The following is a 17,752-nucleotide window of genomic DNA, read 5'->3' as shown; positions in this document are numbered from 1 at the left end:
GACCCTGGACTGAGGGACCCTCTCCACAACGGCTACTCTTACTTTTTATTTAATAAAGCGTATCATCATCATCATCATCATCTATGAAACGCACGGCTCGGCTTCCCTCCTGAGCAGGGCGCGGGGCATCCGGCCAGCCGGCGCGTAGCGAACCATTTAGTTCCTGATCGGGCACTATGAGAAGCATGTGAGCGTCACAAGAAATACACAGGAATTAGGTATTTCTGAATAACTGCAGCTCACAAGGGGGCGTGTATCATGTGATGTTACACATTGTCATTCTGTGTCTAAAATCAGACATCGTGTCGGGGTTGGAATTCAACCGAAGATCGGTAGGCCAGTTGGCTTTGGGGGCCCATGGTACAACCACAAATGAGGCAGTGCAGGGTGACATGGGTTTGGGCCTTTTTTGAAGACAAGAGAAGCGCGGAGCAAAATTAGATTTGAATAAAGACTCGGGAACTTGGATGGAAATAAATAGGCGGCTAAAGTGCACAAATATTTGTACCTCAGAAGCGCGGACACAGAATGGATGAAAAGGTCAAGAAAGTTGGTAATTTAAAGTGTCAATAGCCAGGAGGCCTACCAAAAGAAAGAAAAACAAGTGAGAGAAAAAGACTGTAAATTGGACGCAAAGGATGGAAACAAGGAAGACCATGGAGATTTACAAGAATGGCAAGAAAGACTTTAGAATGGAAAATCTGTACGATAACACAAAGGCAAGTGCCTTGCTATTTGATGCTCCAACTGGTTGCCTAAGGACAAAAACATACCGGAGCAAATATTCGCAACAGGATGAGGCCCATGTGTCTGCTGCAGCGAAAATCCGGAGACAACTAAGCACATCCTAATGCAATGCGAAGTTATTCACCCAGCGACACCCGTACGAAACGTGTATACCTTCCAGAAGCGCTGAGGTTTCAAGTAGATGGATTCATTCAACAGCCAGCAGTCGAGCTAAGCAAGAGACTCTGGGCCCTATAACGTAAATCTATTCTAATCTGTTTTATTACAATCGCCTGACGTCAAATTTACGTAACCGCCACCGCCGCCGCAAGGATCGGGCGGTGACCCGCAACGTTGCTTGAACAGTCCAATCAAACGCTCTCCTCGTTTATAGGATGTCACTTTTGTTTGCTTTCAAAGTGAATAGCATTGCCTACTTTGACAGGTTTTTCGTATCTAATTGGCTGACAAGAGGCGAGGAGCACGAACAAGTGGAGAGAGTTTCGGTGGGGCTGAGCTGGCGCCGTGAAAATAGATAACCGGATGAGGAGGGCGGTGTCGGCGTCTGGGATATGGCCTGCTTCCCCTGGGTTAGCTTGCGATGGCTGGTCAAAAATCGTGGCGGCGTGCAACGGTAGGTTACAAATACCGCTAAAATTAATCCTCAGCAAAGAAGAGTTGGCAGAACGATGTCGTGTACATGCCAAAAGGGCTCGACAATGTTATAGTGCCAGGTAAAAGTTTTTATTATATACGCAAATAAATCCGTTCTCCCCGGCAGCTCCGAGTAGCTGCAGTGCCAGAGCGATCGGAGGGCAGACGTCTTCTATTCCTTTCGGAACGGGGCAATCTACGGCTATTCCGAAAAAAAAAGTGTTCAGTTTGGTTCAGCATATTAATGCATCTTTAATGCGTACACGTCACTTTGACGTGGTGTGTTGTCACGGTTTTGTGACGTCGCGTGACAGAAAAGCGAAGTGGGTTCAGCGCGAAAACCTTTAACCAATAGCGGAGGGCTAAGGTGAAAAAAATTGTGGAATCAGAAATAATTTTTCTTTTGTTCGGTCTAATCATGCATAATTAATGCTGCACACGTCGTATCAGATTGTGAGTATTCGCGGTTTTCGTGACGTCGCGTGACAGACAGGCAAAGCAGGGGTAGCCCGATACATTTTTTACCAATCGTGGAGGGCTGATTGCAGAAATGGAGAAGAGAAACAGTTTGGAATAGTTTTAGGTTACAGCGCCCTCTGTTTAGAGTATTGGTGGAAAAAAAGGCAAGGAAGAAATTGATAGGACTGGATCCATTACAGGCATAGGTATAACTATACAAGGTAGATACAGAGGTTTAAGAGATAAGAGAATAATGAGACATACAAAATGCTGGAGTGATAAATATCTATAGATTACTTGATTAGCTCAAGCAGGCTAGGCGACTATTTGTCGCCGCCCCGATTCAAAGGGGACGCCAATAAATCATCGTCATCAACAAGAAACAGCGATAGAAGGCATGGCACATTGTAGGCTGCGAAAAAGAAACTATAGTGGTACATTCGACTGGTCGATTTAGAGTACTCTAGAGCGCTCTCGAGGTGCGGTTTACATTCGGCTGGTCGAAATCGAGCGCTCACAACAAACTCGCCTGGTTCATTAAGAGCGCCGGGCTCCAGCTCGGAGCGCTCGGGAGCGCGACCGACATCTGACAGCTAGTAACTCGATCACGTTGCTACTCTGATTGCTCAGGGAGATGAACGTTCGGTTGGGGCGGGGTTTCCCTGGCTCCAATCTCGACAGGGCTCCGCATCGCTGAAAACCGAGTTGGAGCGCGATAGGAACCACTGGAATGCACCATAAGAGAAACAGTAAGCTAGAGAAACCTCGAAGCGGTTTTAGGTGAACATCATCGAGCTGTTCGGCGCTACTCGAAGTTCGCATACGTAGTAATAAAAATGCTAAAGAAGAGTTTTTTTTTTTTTTTTGCTAACGACAACTAATATGTGTCGCTCACAGCGCGAAGACGCTGCGTGATCTTCGGATAAATTAGGTTCCGGGATATCAATGACGCGCGAAAGCTCCCGCTCTTACACATCGTGTGCATGCGCAGTTCTCGTGAAGTCGCTCAATCCTTCGCGGTCAGCTATGAATAACTGCAACGAAGACGCAAGAAAGAACAAGGGAACCGTCGCGCAAACACAGTAAAAGGCAAGCACATGGGCGCCTAACCGCGTGTCGTATCAAAGCAAAGCGCACAGGGCCGGTATTTTGTAGCGACGCCTTTCCGATGCTAATGCCTTTTCGTGCTTGGTCAGTTGTCAAAGTGACGGTCCGCTCACGTTATCAACGAGATCAGCCGCCCGTGAGCGGTGGATGATAAGACTAGTATAGAATGAGACAGAAGGCATAGCTACAAAATACCGGCCCTGATTAAAAGACGTAAAGAGGGGGAGAGATTTCTTTCAATTTATCGATAAAGCGAATGGCTGATGTGCGCGGCTTTTTCCTCACCCCCCCCCCTTTTTTCGCTTTAATCGCTTTTTTTCTGGCTTTATTTACGCTGTCTTTTTCGCGTCGACTTTCGCTGACACACCTTTTTCTAATTTTTTTTTAAAGCCAGGAGGTCAGCAGAGCCCATCCCGGAGATAGTACAGTCTATGGTGCAATCTGCTTATTTTTATCAATTATATGGACACTTCAAGCAGATTTCAGCCGTCGCCGTCGCCGTGAGGTTCCGTATAAAGTCCAAGGGCGATAAAATCGTCGCCGCGCGCCGTATGTGCGAGTGAAAGCGCGCGTGGACGCGCGCTATCATGGAGAGCGAACGCACGGCGGAAAGAAAACGCGACTTCCGTGGCGCGAAACGCCGTGGTGGTATGGGGAGGGAGGGAGGGGGGGGGCGACGCTTTGCTGCGGCACCAAATGCGTATCTTGCAGCCGGGCGGAAGGGGAACTGGCGACGCAATCTCCCACGCGAAAGGAGCAAAGCGGGAAGGCAGTGCGGGAGGGAGAAGGGGGGGGGGGAGCTTCTACTCTTGCCAACAAATGCGTTCATGTACTTAGCGTTTTGCGCTTGGCTCTTTATTATATGTTCGCGCCGGTACGGGCTGCCGGTGTTGTCGCGCGCGCCGTATCTTGCACGCGATCTCCACACGGTTCTGACTTTTGTATGCGGGTGCATTCGGCCGCTCAGTTTTCGTTGAAGAGATAGACCGCACGAACCTTCGCTCGCTGCGGCGGCTGCGCTTGCTGCCAGCGTTTTGACAATGGTTGTCTGCTGTCATCGGCATCGAGTGTGATCTATTCATATGTGCTTGAGCGCGCTGACACCACGCTTGTTAATTCAGTTAGTAAGTGAATGTGTCCAAGTTTATGCAGCCGATAAAAGTACTATCCCTACTCCGAATAGCTCTCTACTAATTTGCTATCGCAATTGATAGCAACACAAAAGGCGAAACTGCGACATTTTTTTTTACTACATTGGCGCTGATTACGCCCATATCGTTAATTTTACCTACTTTGCGACTCAATTTTGTTCTCGTTGAGACCCATATATACATCTCGTTACCTTTTTCGACTCGCTAGGACGCTATGGAGGCGCGTTAGTACCATTTGTTGACGAAGCGGCCAGATAGATATCCAGATCCCACGTATGCCAAACCAGTGTTAAGTCGCCGAAGACGATCTTGTCTTCAAAAATCCAAAGAGGTTTAGCCTGACAGGTACTTGTTGCCGCAAGACTGGAATGCCAGAATCGTATAGACGGGAACAGCCGTGCTCAACTAAAGCGCCCACTAACCTTAGCCCAATGAACGATAACGTTCCGTGCTTCTCTGCCGGCGAAAAGGCGACGGCAAGGACCGCAACCTTCACGCCACCTACTAGTGGCTCTTTGTTTTTGACGCTAAGAGTCGCGCAACCCAAGAAAAGTTGCGATACATTCGAGTGGCATACAGCGCCACCAGCGCTGTTGTTGCTGTCTGCGTCTACGGTTATTATTGTGTTGGTTGCTAGCGCGGGCGAAGCGCAATGAGACCGTGAGCGACGAGTTCCAAACAAAGACTGAGCTTTTTTTTATTCTCTCACGAGACACGGGGAGGCGCGTGCGCCAACAAACTTGCCTTTCAGGTGCTTAACGTGGTGTCCAAGAGTGGCGCTATAAACTAGCCATTTAAACGCGGGTCATTTACAGCGGCGCGCGGGTGGCGTTCACTGCAATGGCAATGCGCTTGTACCTCAGGGACAGGCTCGAACTCTTGCTCCGCTGAAGCTATAGGCCGAGATCGTGCCGGCAAGCCCCGCTGTCGAACGAGGAGCGTTGTTGCGGGTACGGGCACGAAAACCGAAACTGAAGCCCTGGCGAAGTTCCTGATCTCTTTGACCTTGGACGGCGCCCCGCAGAAGCCGGACACGCGCTCACCAGGAAGAAACGAGGGAAACGGATTATAAGCAGCCGGGTTTATAAAGACCTGCCCCAGACGGTGAAGGGCACATGGAGGCTCGAAGGCGGCGCCTATAGCTGCTTGCCGAGGAAATTCGTCACTTGACGACTGCGGCATGCGACGGAGACTCACGTAGTCCTGAGCACGACGCCGCAATCGCATGGCTCGTCCACAAGTAGCCTATGCCTATGTTCACTTGCCCCCCCCCCCCCCCCCCCCAAAAAAAAAAAAAATAAAAAAAAGAAAGCTCAAATGCACACTCTGTAAATAAAAAGAAACAAAGCTCATCACGTTTTTATTTCTTATTCTAGAGACATTTCTTGAGCGGCACCTGTATTTTCGGCTCCACAGACGTTTCCTATATATTATTGGGGCGTTTCAGCAACAAATATTTCGGCAAGTAGACATTCTGGCGCGCGAACCTGACAGTACAACGACCGCGATCGAACTCTCTGCTGTATACTAAGTGCCTCAACATTACGTGTCATTTATTATTATTGTCGATACGTATAAATTGATTATTTGTAATAATAATAATAATAATAATAATAATAATAATAATAATAATAATAATAATAATAATTTATTGCACAAAGGTATACAAAGTAGAAGAAACGGGCCTGTCAAAGCCACCAGTGGCTTGAGGGACTTGGCCCGGCAAAATCGGCGAACGAGCGTGCAATATTTACTTTAGCATATAACAAGATAGTGCAGGAGGACTAACAGTTAGGAAGCTTAACACGAACAAGGAGCATATCATGGAGCAATAATCAACAATCGACACCAAGAAGATAAAAAGTACGTGTTTCAGAAATGATGACCAGTATACGTATTTTACAAATGTTAAAGCAACTGTGTTAGAGTGAACCAATCATGCATTTCAATGCCTATTTTGATGTAATGGAGAATGCCTCATTTGGCAAATCGTTCAGAATTTTCTGCACATAAACACGTCTAGTTTCACCATATCTCGTTGAGGATCGCGGAACTACAAAGCGAACACTACTACGAAGGCTTTGGGGGGCTGTGTAACATACTTTAATATCACTGAACCAAAGCTATACCGTAGCACCACAGTTTGCACAGAGTCCAGAAGCATGGAAGGCCAAGTGCTGAGACTATGTTACGATTTGCAATCGACGGAGTGTTGTAGGCTATGTAGGCTATGCCGACATATCTGACACGAGTTTATTTAAAACTGCCGCTGAAAACAATGTGTTCGCCTAATCTGTCTTGTTCCTAATCTGATTTGCATTTCACATACTTAGTTTTTCACTGTTGTATACGATAGTGTTTTCTTTTGTGTACACCATATTGTTTTCCTTTGCGCCAAGGACGGCTAGCATTGGAACCACCTACCCGCCTGTGTTGCTGATATTTCTGACACGTTTTAATTTTTTTTAACTGCCGCAGAAAACTATATGTATTTGCGGAATCTGCCTTGTCGCCAATGTGATCTTGTATTTCGCTTAAACATACGTTTTTTTTTTTAGTTGCTGGATACCATTTGCTTTATTTTTGCTGCATTAAGTCGTTTTATATATATATATATATATATATATATATATATATATATATATACCACTCCCTTCTGTAACGCCCCCTGGGCCTTGAAGGTATTGAAATAAATAAATAAATAAATAAATTTTTTAAACAAATAATCAACACGGTTTTGCGATCGGTTGGGGCAAAAAGCAAAAACGGTAATCCCATATCAATTAGAGTGCTGTAGACTAAGGCATGCGCAATAGGTTTTTTTTTTCTTTTTTTACTCGAACCGAAACGATAGATTTAATGTAAAAGAATAGTCACGCACACGCAGCGCTCCTAAGCTTATCGCAAATGTGTGATATTTGACTATGCCACGACATATCGCTGTCGAAGAATACTCCCAGGTATTTTACCGAGTTCATGTAGTTAACCGGCATGCATCGACAGGAATGACAGTTGTGACTGTGCAGGAAAATTGGTGCGTCTATTACTGTTAGTTTTAAAGGGGATGTGAAACTTAATAAAGATTATTATTATTATTATTATTATTATTATTATTATTATTATTATTATTATTATTATTATTATTATTATTAAATTTGCGTTCTCTGAGGATATAAGTTGCCGTGCGTGATGGGAATTAGGAAGCGTCCCTATCACTATATGTATTGTGAGAATACGATGTGCCCGTTCTCGCCCAGGAGTAAACAGTCTTCTACTATACCAGACTTAAACCGCAACTTTTTGTCTGCACACCATGCACCTCATTGGTTTGCACCTTCTCTTCACCTATTTGCTTATTTTCCCCCACGCAAGACGAGCACCAGTAGGTTCTATCGCCTTTATGTGGAGCTGAAACAGGGCGCCAAGCTAAAGGAAACGACAGTCAGACAGTGCAGCGCCTGCCCTTCCTAATCTATATGTGGTCCGCTTGTCGCGCTATTTCAGACAAGTATATCTCCACTATCCTGTCCCCATTTCCCGTGCTAATCTAGCCTTGTAAACCGTCGCACACAAGTATACTTCCGAGGCCTGAGCGCCATCTCTCTTGCGAATTCGGAGTTGAACTTACTTGGTCCATCAAAAACTGGGGACGTGGACATAAAGGAGATGCGCGTTCATGCCGTTTTAGGTGCGGGAGTCTCGGCCCACTTTTACCTTCATTTAGCATTAAATTTGTGTAGATCCGCAGACAACGACGACAGCGTTATCGTATATGCAGAGCAAAGGTCAGATCGGGAGTTGAAGGAGACGAGTAGACTCCAAGCTATTGATTTCGTCTCAGTGTTCGGGGATCTTTGGTCTACCCTAAGAGGAGCTGTCGACAGGTTTCCCTCCCTCACTAATATTTGGCTGCGGACCTGAAGAACCGCAAAAGAACAACAAAATGAGAAACGTGGGAGACGGTGACCAGATCGTGCGAGTCGGAACGCGTTCTCTGACAAGGTGATGCGGAGCCGTATGCAACAGAATCAGCGACGACGGCGTCTGGAAAAGCTGATTCACACTATAGGTCGACACGGCCGGCACCGATTTTGGTCTGTCGACTGTTGGTGACAGCAGTTTACAGGACGGAAAACGCTGTGGCCAACAGTCGGCAGACCAAAATTGGTGTCGTGTCGGCCTAATGTGAATGATTCTGAACAAGTATACCCAGACGCGCAACGTCACAAGAATTAAAGATAACAGCCGCGAACGGCTGGATGGGCCGTCGGCACACTCTATAGGCACCGTGCATTGCAGTTTGCGCGCGATCTATGCGCCACTACAAGTGAAGCTTTGGGACGGCCAGTGTCAAAACCAGCAAAACTGGAGAGACGCTGTATACATTCGCCGTGATACTTTCGATCGCTTATCACGAAAGAGGACTGTCCGAGTTGTGAAAATATCAAAGTGCGCATGCTCTGCATATGATAGCACGCGTTCGCAATCGATATGAGCAGCGGGAAGAATTGTGAGCTTGATATCGTCAAAGCGCAGTGCATATATATACACATCTCAAACGAGCGACGATAAGGAAGCCGTTGTCGTTCGGAATGGCGTATCATTTTCATCGCCTCTCTAGCGGCCGGCGTCGGCAATACTGGGGCGAAACATGAAATGTCGTAGCGCCATCTGAACAGTGAACGGTGCCCATAAACCCACTGAAACTCGCTTTTTTCCCGCCGCTTCGCTCACTCGCTGTTTGCAGATTGACGCTCGTTTCCGCCACCTGCGTAGCACGTCATGCCACCTGCTATACTCTTTATTGAGCGAAATACGGAAGTGAACGATAGATGCGGGCAGCCAAAGGCAATGCGGTGCGGACAGAATCAATCGGCTGAGGCATGCTAGGCACACTCCTGCAGTTGAGCCAGCTCAGGCATTGGGCATATACGAACGCTTGCCGCTGAAGCAAGCGCTTACTACTGCAGCGCATCGGCGTGAATGGCGAACGTTAGGGGGCAAGGGGCTTCGAACCTCGTTGCAATCTTGCAAAAAATGTAGGTCGCCAATCTGCATGCATTCCCAAATGCTGGAACCGATTCAAGCAGGTTGTGGGCAGGTGCATTAACGTAAGCCGACATCGCCGTCAGACGCTTTCGAACTTTCCGGACGGAAACTTTTGAATACACTTCACCAGTCATCACGGCGGCCACGCGCAGTGTCACTTTGGAAATTCCGCGCAATCTCGTGCGTCACATGTCTGCTCTCGGGTTTCGGAGCTTTAATTGCACGCCTGGCACTGGGCCAGCGGCACTGCGCGAATGGTCTGCGAGTCAAGACATGCGCTCACCGCGCCGTCTGCATTGCGCAAGGGTGCGACTTCCAAGGGCAACCGAAGGCGACTTTGCGAGTAGCCTCCGACAAATCCATGATTCATAAGGCAAACCAGCCATATGAACAGTATATAAGATGGGATGCGGAAAGAATTAAAAAAAGAAATTGGAAAGCGAGCGCACTGGGAATTTTCATAGCACGCAATACGCTTGGCTAACCTTGTTGAACGCATACACGCGGCAATGCCATGCTTTGAACAAATCATTAGAATAGTTGCACGCCTTGCTACCAGCACGTCGGCCGGAAGCAATGTGTGCGTGTGGAAGAGAGATGAGGTCGCGGGCTCGACACCCGGCAGTGGCGGCCACCGCAGTCCGACGGTGGCACGTGCAATGCAAAGCTATCAGGTTATGAGTTTTCGGTGCGCGTTATGGAATGTCAGCTGGTCAAAGCTAATCTGGTCCCTCCTTGCCTCGTGTCTGTCGTATGTGGACATACGAGCAGAGCAGTATCGCCACCACCACGCCGGCAGCTACATCATCAACCGGACAGCTATGTGGCACGAACACAAGACCTCCGGAACGACCGGCTTAGCTTGTAGCTTTGTGAGGACAAGCAGGTTATCGGACCTCAATATATGTACGTCATATCAAATGCAGTTCTTCTTTTCCCTCGGTTACGCGACAATATCCACATATCCAAATCGTGGCTCTGGGGCATTAAACGAAACGAAAATATTACACGCGGAAGAGAATTAGCAACTGGAGATGTGCTGGGGGAGGGGGGTATTCTGTAAGCGTCCACGTAGGGGGCACGTCCATTTCGTATGATGCTGAAGTGCCAATTGGCAGAGGGCGCTTGTCTCTTTCTAACGCGTACCCCAGCCCAGCTAATCAGAACTTCAGCAGCAGACAAAATGTACTATCGGCGTCAAATGAAACGCGAACAGCGGAGCGCCTACCGGAAGGTATAGTGCCCGCCGTCCAGTCGTCACCATCGACAGGAGCGCACATCCGGTTTGGCTGCACTGATGTTCCCCATATACTGCAATATTTTCGTTTCCGTTCTGGTTGTCTTTATTTGAAAGCGACAAAAGATGACGGCGCAGTAACGATGACTGCCCAAACTGTACCATGTGCACCGCTGTTTGAGTTTAATTTGACGCCGACAGAACATACGGTTTCGCTGCGCTTGGCGATAATACTTGCCCTAAGCTGCGATATCTTATCTTCTGTTTTCTTTGATTTTCGTTTCTGGCTTTGAAATAAAGGAGAAACGAAAGGGGGGAGCATCATCGCGCAGTGCGGTCAAACCGGATGTTCGTGCGACGTCTGGACGGCGCGCACTAAACCTTCCGTTAGGCGCTCCGCTGTTCGCGTTTCATTTGACGTCGATAGTACATGTCCACTAGGTGGACACTTACAGATTACCCCCCTGGTTACAGCGTTCGGCTGAAACCAGCACATCTACAGGACCTTATCACAGCACTGACGTTGGCGCCTCACTGTTCCAGAATTAAAAAAAGAACAAAAGAGAAAAAATAAAGAAAAGCCGTTCTGATCCACAGCCCGGGAAAATAAATTCTTTCCGCCTGACGCTCAGGTTAAATAACCAGGTGCCGTCTGGGTCTGATTCATTGAGAGCCCATGGCACGAACAAACACGTGTCAGTCGAATTTTGAAATGCAATGCAAGCAGACAACTGCGTTAAGATGTCTGCTTGCTTTTGCGTGATTCGTGCACTTTTACCGGGTATAAGGAAAAGTGAATGGGAGGAATATGCACTTAAATTGGGATTACAGAGAAAATGGTTCCTGCGGGGCAAGGAGCGCTACATTTTTTTCTTCTTCTTCAAGCCGAAAACACGAAGAAAGTACACGCCTAATTAATGAAGGTTCAGTTAGCACAGGAATTGGTCGGTATCCAAGGGTACAGGGCTGTAGGAAAACGAGCAGGTGCATGTATACAGGATGTTTCAGTTAACTTGGGCCAAACTTTAAAAATTTGGAAATGCCACGTAGATGCACAGAACCAAGGTAATGTTGTTTGGCGTCACTTAGAGATACTCAGATAATTTTTTTTCATTCCGCCTAATTAGATAATTAGTCCTAATTAATTAACCAACTTTTTAATTATTACAGTTAGATGAAAAGTGTCAATAAAAAACTGTAGAGCAACATGAGAAACTCCCGATGCAGCTTTCCGTTGCTCAATACAGGCTACGTAAAAGTGTTTTTCCGAGCGTGAAAGAAGCCAGTCGCGCGGCAATTTCGCGTGTATTCGCGGGCTTCTTTAAGTGAAACACCCAATTTAAGTGAAACACCCGGCATGCAAGCACTCGAGAAGACATAGGAGTTTTGTTGTCCACACTTCCAGCACAGAGACCGGCGGTATACATATATAAACGTTTCTCGAGGTAACGCTTGCAGATAATGCATGACCTGCCGAAATTTTGATATGCTAAGTTAGCTATAGTTAACAAAAATATCAGAAATTAACTTTCAACCATTTACTTTCACACACATGCTGCAATCGCAGTGATGAAGCCGGGTAGTAAGGAAATCAATGAATAATTTTATTTGCGTGGATTTCAACACAGAAGTACAAATTATATCCACATTGCAGAAATGCCGGTACTACAACAGTTTCAAGATATGCTACCTAAACTGCGCAACGAAATGCATTAGCTTTGCAATTAATGGATTTGCAAGAGCTTCCCTCGCGCAGCGGGTCAGTAATCTATCCGGAATGCCAGTGCATTTGTCCAAAATATTTTGGGGACAGATAAAAAAAAAAAAAAAAACTGGCGCTAGTGTCGCGATTTTGTTATGTGCTCATGACTCGCTTTGATATAGGCTACTTTTCTGCAATCCTAACATATGCCCTGGAGTCAATAATTCACATTTCTTACATTGTTGAAACTGCATTAAACAGCAAACTAAACATTAATTGCGACTCGGTGCGTCGAGTTATACCAGCCTCTTAAAGTATCTTATCTTAAAGTAATCCACCTGGAAAGGCGGAATGCGCTATTTGCCACATATTATATATATATATATATATATATATATATATATATATATATATATATATATATATATTTTTTATTCTGTCGAAGGAAAAAAAAAAAAAAAGAACAGCTGGTGGCATATTCCTCACCGTTGCATATATTTTTACGATGGCACCATTTCAATGCCGTTGCGAGTTCGCCGTTTTTTTTCCCCTGAGGGACGGTAAAGTTAATATCGCGTTAGGCTGAGTTATATCGGAAATCTCTCAGAAACATTGGTGAGCTGTCGCGTGATAAAATACCGAAAAATAAATAAATAAATGAGAGGAGGGCGAGAAGAGGGGGGGGGGGGGGGGGTCGATAAGTTAAACACGTTTTCTCCCACTTCTACTTTTTCTTTTCCATCCTTTCTTTTCCTGCTTTCACCACACACACACTCTCTCTCTCTGTCGTGTAGATGAACTTAAACGCCGCTCAGATAATGGCGCGAAGACATTTTCTCTTAAAATTTCACAAGTAAATTGTCCGGTGAACTTCCCGAGGATCATGGTCCTGTTGTGGTCCAAATTTTTTTGGAGCAGATCAAACCGGATTTCCCGTAACGCGACAGTACCACAAAGAGTATCAATTGCATCTGACCAATTTGACCGAGCTTCATGTTTCACCCCAAGGGTAGGTGCACAGCGTGACAGAAAGGCGCCCAACGTGATTGCGGCACTTACGTTAGCGTTCTTAAAAGATTTCAGCCGCTTACCTCGTGTTTGCTGTTCTTGTCCTGGTCTTTCATCCTGCTGCCGTTTACGTTGTATCAATGAATGGGAACCGATGCGGCGATCGAAACCAGACGCGCCGCATAGCGAACCTGCGGGAGCAATTTTCAGTACGTACGTGGTGCAAACACAGCCTTGGTGAGACCGGACACCACACAAAATGCACTGATAGCGAAAGCGTGCACTAGCAACCTTTCGCACCCATACAATCTAACGCCGGCGCTTCGCGTACCGGATCGGAGGACACTGGGCTTGCAGTTGTTTCAAAATTCTACAAGTTTACCCTAGATGGCGCCACCATCCTGCACCATCGGCTGCAGCGTGGAGGGCGACAAGAGCATCAATGCATGTATTTCCAGACGACCTGGAACTATGTGCTTGAGAACACTTTTTAATCCTTTATTTTAATACAGAACAATAACACTCCGCCAGATTCAAGACCGTGGTCAGGACCTATGGCTCTGTGGCATGACGCAATCCCTCTACACCCTCGCTTCAGAACTGGAGTACGCTTAAGCTTCGCCTTTAAGAGTGGAACGCGATAGCATTAAAAGTTCCTTAGCTGCTTATCAGGCTTTTTTTTTTTTTTTTTTCTCGTATATTCAAATTACAGTCTGACGCTATCATGTCTGTAGGTTGTAGTTAAGTCGTACTTTACGATTTTTCTGACGGATTTTACTTTGAGAAATTCATTTTTTTGTTCAGTAACCGCTTGCGCCACGCGGAGGGCCTGTTTACATAGGTCGGGGTGGTTCGTGATGAGCTAAAGCCCCTTAAACTTCGTAAAGCAGCGACACTCTCCTCCTCCGCCTTCACTCCTCTTGGTTTCTCCTCTCTTTCGCGCTCCTTCCTCGACCGTGGCGCTGCCTACACCGCCTGGGCGTAGCAGACGACCTTTCGCAGAGTGAAGAGGAGGAGTAGATTTTAATGAAGGGAGGAGAGGTCGGCCAGAGTGTGGCTCTGGCCTGCCACTCCTCACTGGGGTAAGGGGAAGACAGGGAGAGGTAGGTGGCAGGTGATTTTCGCAGTGAATGCACGTATAGCAATGCGGTGGGCTTTAAGCGTTCGCGTTCTAGCTCCGAGTAACTTCGTGTACAGCATAGGATTTATATGCGGAGGGTTATATATACCGGGTGTCCCAATTAACTCGGACCAAGATTTAAAAAAAAGACAAAGAGCTCTAGAGAAATCGTACCGACTGCATAGTCGCGACAGTCGTGTGTACTTACAGCCAGTATTTTTTTTCATCACGGAGTATTAATTAATGATTTGCTTTTAATTAGTGAACTTTTTAATTATTGCTTGAATCGCAAACATGTAAATTACAAAGTTGTAGGGCACCTAAAAAAACTACCGACTCAAGTAGCATTTATTTCGTGCTGAAGTGTGCGAAATATATATATACCGTTATCGCTCGGCACAGGACGCGCCTGCATGTATCGGAAGTTTCTCGAACATTATCGATGCTTCTATCCGTTGTCTGTTGTCACCGACGCTTATGTTCTCTGATTGTACGAGCGACGCGAATTGTCTAGTACTTTCTGGAAGACACGTGGGCACCAAGGGCACCCTGGAACCTTCGATGACTCATGTAGAAAAGCCGACGCGTTTCCCCGCTGGATGCTATAACGTAAAGCTATTCCAAGCTTTTCTATTCCAATTCTGCAATCAGCCCACCACGATTGGTCAAAACATTTTCGAGCCACTCCCAACTTCGCCGGTCTGTCACGCGACGTCACGAAAACCGCGGCAGCTGCCCATCTGATATAACGTGTACACACTGATTATGCACGATTAAACCGCACAAAAGAAAACTAATTATTCTTGATTCGACGCCTTTTCACCATTAGGCCTCTGCTATTGGTCCAATGTTTTCGGGCTTCGCCCACTTCGCCTGTCTGTCACGCGACCTCACAAAACCGCGAAAATTCACCGCGTCAAAGTGATGTGTACGCGAAAAAAAAAATGCGTTAATATGCCGAACAAAACTGAATTTTTTTTTTTTCTGAATAGCCAGGGGCCGCGATTTTGTAGCGATGCCTTCCGCTCGATTATATGCCACTCTTATCATCCACCGTTCACGGCCGGCTGATCGCTTTGATAACGTGTGTGGGACGTCGCTCTGACCACTGACAAAGCGCGAAAAGGAATATGATCGGAGAAGGAATCGCTACAAAATCGCGGCCAGGGCCGCGATTTTGGGCGCCACAGCCGTGCTGCAAACACACTGCGAACTAAATCATCCGCCAGATTTTAATGACAAGTCTGGCGCTATGAAATACCCGACATGGCTCCTTTCTTTGAGGTGACCGCTATACGTCCTCGCCCCTGTTTATGCTGCCGCACGGCGAATCGATAGCCTGCGCTGCTGTTTCTGATCACTTGGCTTTCGCTGGTCCCTTATCGCTGCCGCGAACTCTCGTGCGCTCAGGCTAGACACGAAGTTAACCGTTAGCGGGAATTTCGCGTCCGCACCAAGATAGACGCCCCGTTAAATCGATGACACCGCTGGGTTAGGCATGGAGCACGTTTGGTTTGCTGTGTGTTTGAGAGCAGCAGCACATGCTCTCGCACCCAAGCCGAAGGCTGCAACGACTTGTTTTGTTTTCGTGAAATTTCTTTTGAAAGCGAAAGAGATAGAGAGCGCGCAAGAGATAGCGCGCCGCATTATTAAACTTAAGTAATTCCAAAGAAATGAAATAAGAGGGACACTTATGTTACTGGAGGCTTCTTCAGATGGCTGTTAAAACATACAAGTATAGTTCTATCTTCGAAGAAAGCTCCGCTTCACTTCTCTCTCTCTTGTAATCTGGTACATGATAGCTGGGACACGCTACATATGCATATCATGGTCCCTTACGCGTAAGAACAAGTGTCGGATTGGTTAACTACTAACAACATTGTGTTAGAAACCAATAAAACCAATACCAAGTGAAACTTTCTATTCGTAAGAAGAGTCTGTGAGACAACGATTGGCTATCGTCCGTTCTTACGAAGCTCTCTATAGCGTACGAAATGCTTCATGAATGCGGCCGCTGGTATTTACTGTGCGCATGAAGCCGCCACACTTCGACATTAATTTTCAACACTGAAGCCTTTTATCTGCAAACTTCGGTTCAACGTGAGGTGGCTACAAAGTTTATTCTCTTGGGAAGTCCTTCCACCGAAGGTCAAATGAAAGCAGCACTTCACGAAAAGGCGTCGTTGGCCATATCAAGGGGCACAGTATTTCCCTTGCACCAACGCTGCCTACAAATGAGCAAGAAAACGCGAGACGGCGGTTTGGGCCCAGGAGGATCAGAGTTTCCAAGAATATGGGCGCTCACTCCTGCGCGCCTCGTGTTTATATGACCGAAAACACGCCCTCAGCAGCGCGGACTACAACGCACACTTGTGAAAAAAACCTCCAGGCCTGAAGCGGAGGTGGCGTGTGCAAAGCGTCAGTTACCGTGAAAGACTGCCAAACAAACGAAAAAAAAAAAAAAAATCAGAGTAGGGCAGCCTTGCAATGGGGTCCGAAACTAACAACACCAACCCCCAGCTGGAGAGAACTAGCATGTTCTTTTAGTCCACGCCAACCCCGACGAGTTCTCCGAATTTGCAGCGCCCCGCCGCAGGCAGGGTGCCACGAGCGCGGGCCCTGGAATGGACAAGAATTATGACTTTGTCATCGGGAGCTCGCGAGCGCGGTGAAATGAGCCCGTCCTGGCCTCGAGAAACTTTCAGAATGGGAAACTCTCCGGATGCAAACATCGTGCGTAAAATTAACTTGCCACGCTGCAGTCTTGTCCTGCGTTCCACTTGTTCGATAGCACAGCCGTCGAACGCGAGATTTATTGGAGACCGCACGAAATCGTTGCGTCACGACGACACGCGGTCTTTCTGCTCAGCATTCGTAACGTAATTGCAGCAGACTCGCGTGTGCGCGCATCCGTCAAATCGTCACCACATTATTCGCATACGTAGCATACCAAGTGCCTATAGTCTGCTTCCCGCTGCAGGCCAATTTTATTCGCTAAATTGTTCAAAGCGTCGTTTCACTCACGGAACCAAACGAAGAAGTTGCGTTACTAAGAGCGTATTAGGTAATTAACTACACATGCGCAAGGCCCCTCATAGATGCGTACGTGTTTATAACTCGAACATTTTCTGCTGCCTGAGAGCAATCAGTTACCTCTAACTGCTGCCCACGGTCGAAGCTAATATTGGGTGCGTTCAAAGCTGCGCCGTTTATCCCAGTGATCCGGCTCTCGCCTAAATGGTCGGATTGGAAGGAAAAGTAACCTCCGAAGCTCTTAAAGGCAGTTTCACTTACCCCCTCTTGGGAATCGGCCAAGAATCGGGTTACTTTCATCAGTGAATGAATTTTAAAAATTAATTATGGGGTTTAACGTCCGAAAAATGTGCAGTGGGTTCTGAGGGACGCCGTAGTGGGGACTCCTGTTTTGCCACCTGGGGTTCTGTAAAGAGCACCCAATGCACGGTACACGAGGCGGAATGAGGCCGCAGCAGCCTGGATTGAACCTGCGACCTCGTGCTCAACAGCACAACGCCACTGAG

At 47.0% G+C, this 17,752-nt stretch overlaps 1 protein-coding gene across 1 annotated transcript in view; it reads right to left on the bottom strand.

The window, feature by feature from the left end:
* The window catches only part of LOC119465555 (oxidative stress-induced growth inhibitor 2), a 170,832-nt gene extending 157,416 nt beyond the window's left edge, over positions 1-13,416 (bottom strand). Inside the window, exon 1 of the mRNA XM_049669401.1 lies at positions 13,177-13,416. The gene's annotated coding sequence lies outside the window, so the exon portion shown is untranslated. The remainder of the gene's footprint in view (positions 1-13,176) is intronic.
* Between the last annotated feature and the right edge of the window lie 4,336 nt (positions 13,417-17,752).

Source organism: Dermacentor silvarum, chromosome 1 (assembly GCF_013339745.2).
Source record: "Dermacentor silvarum isolate Dsil-2018 chromosome 1, BIME_Dsil_1.4, whole genome shotgun sequence".
NCBI classification, from domain to species: domain Eukaryota; kingdom Metazoa; phylum Arthropoda; class Arachnida; order Ixodida; family Ixodidae; genus Dermacentor; species Dermacentor silvarum.
The sequence above is the reverse complement of the archived record's forward strand: the minus strand, read 5'-3'. Positions and strand labels throughout refer to the sequence as shown.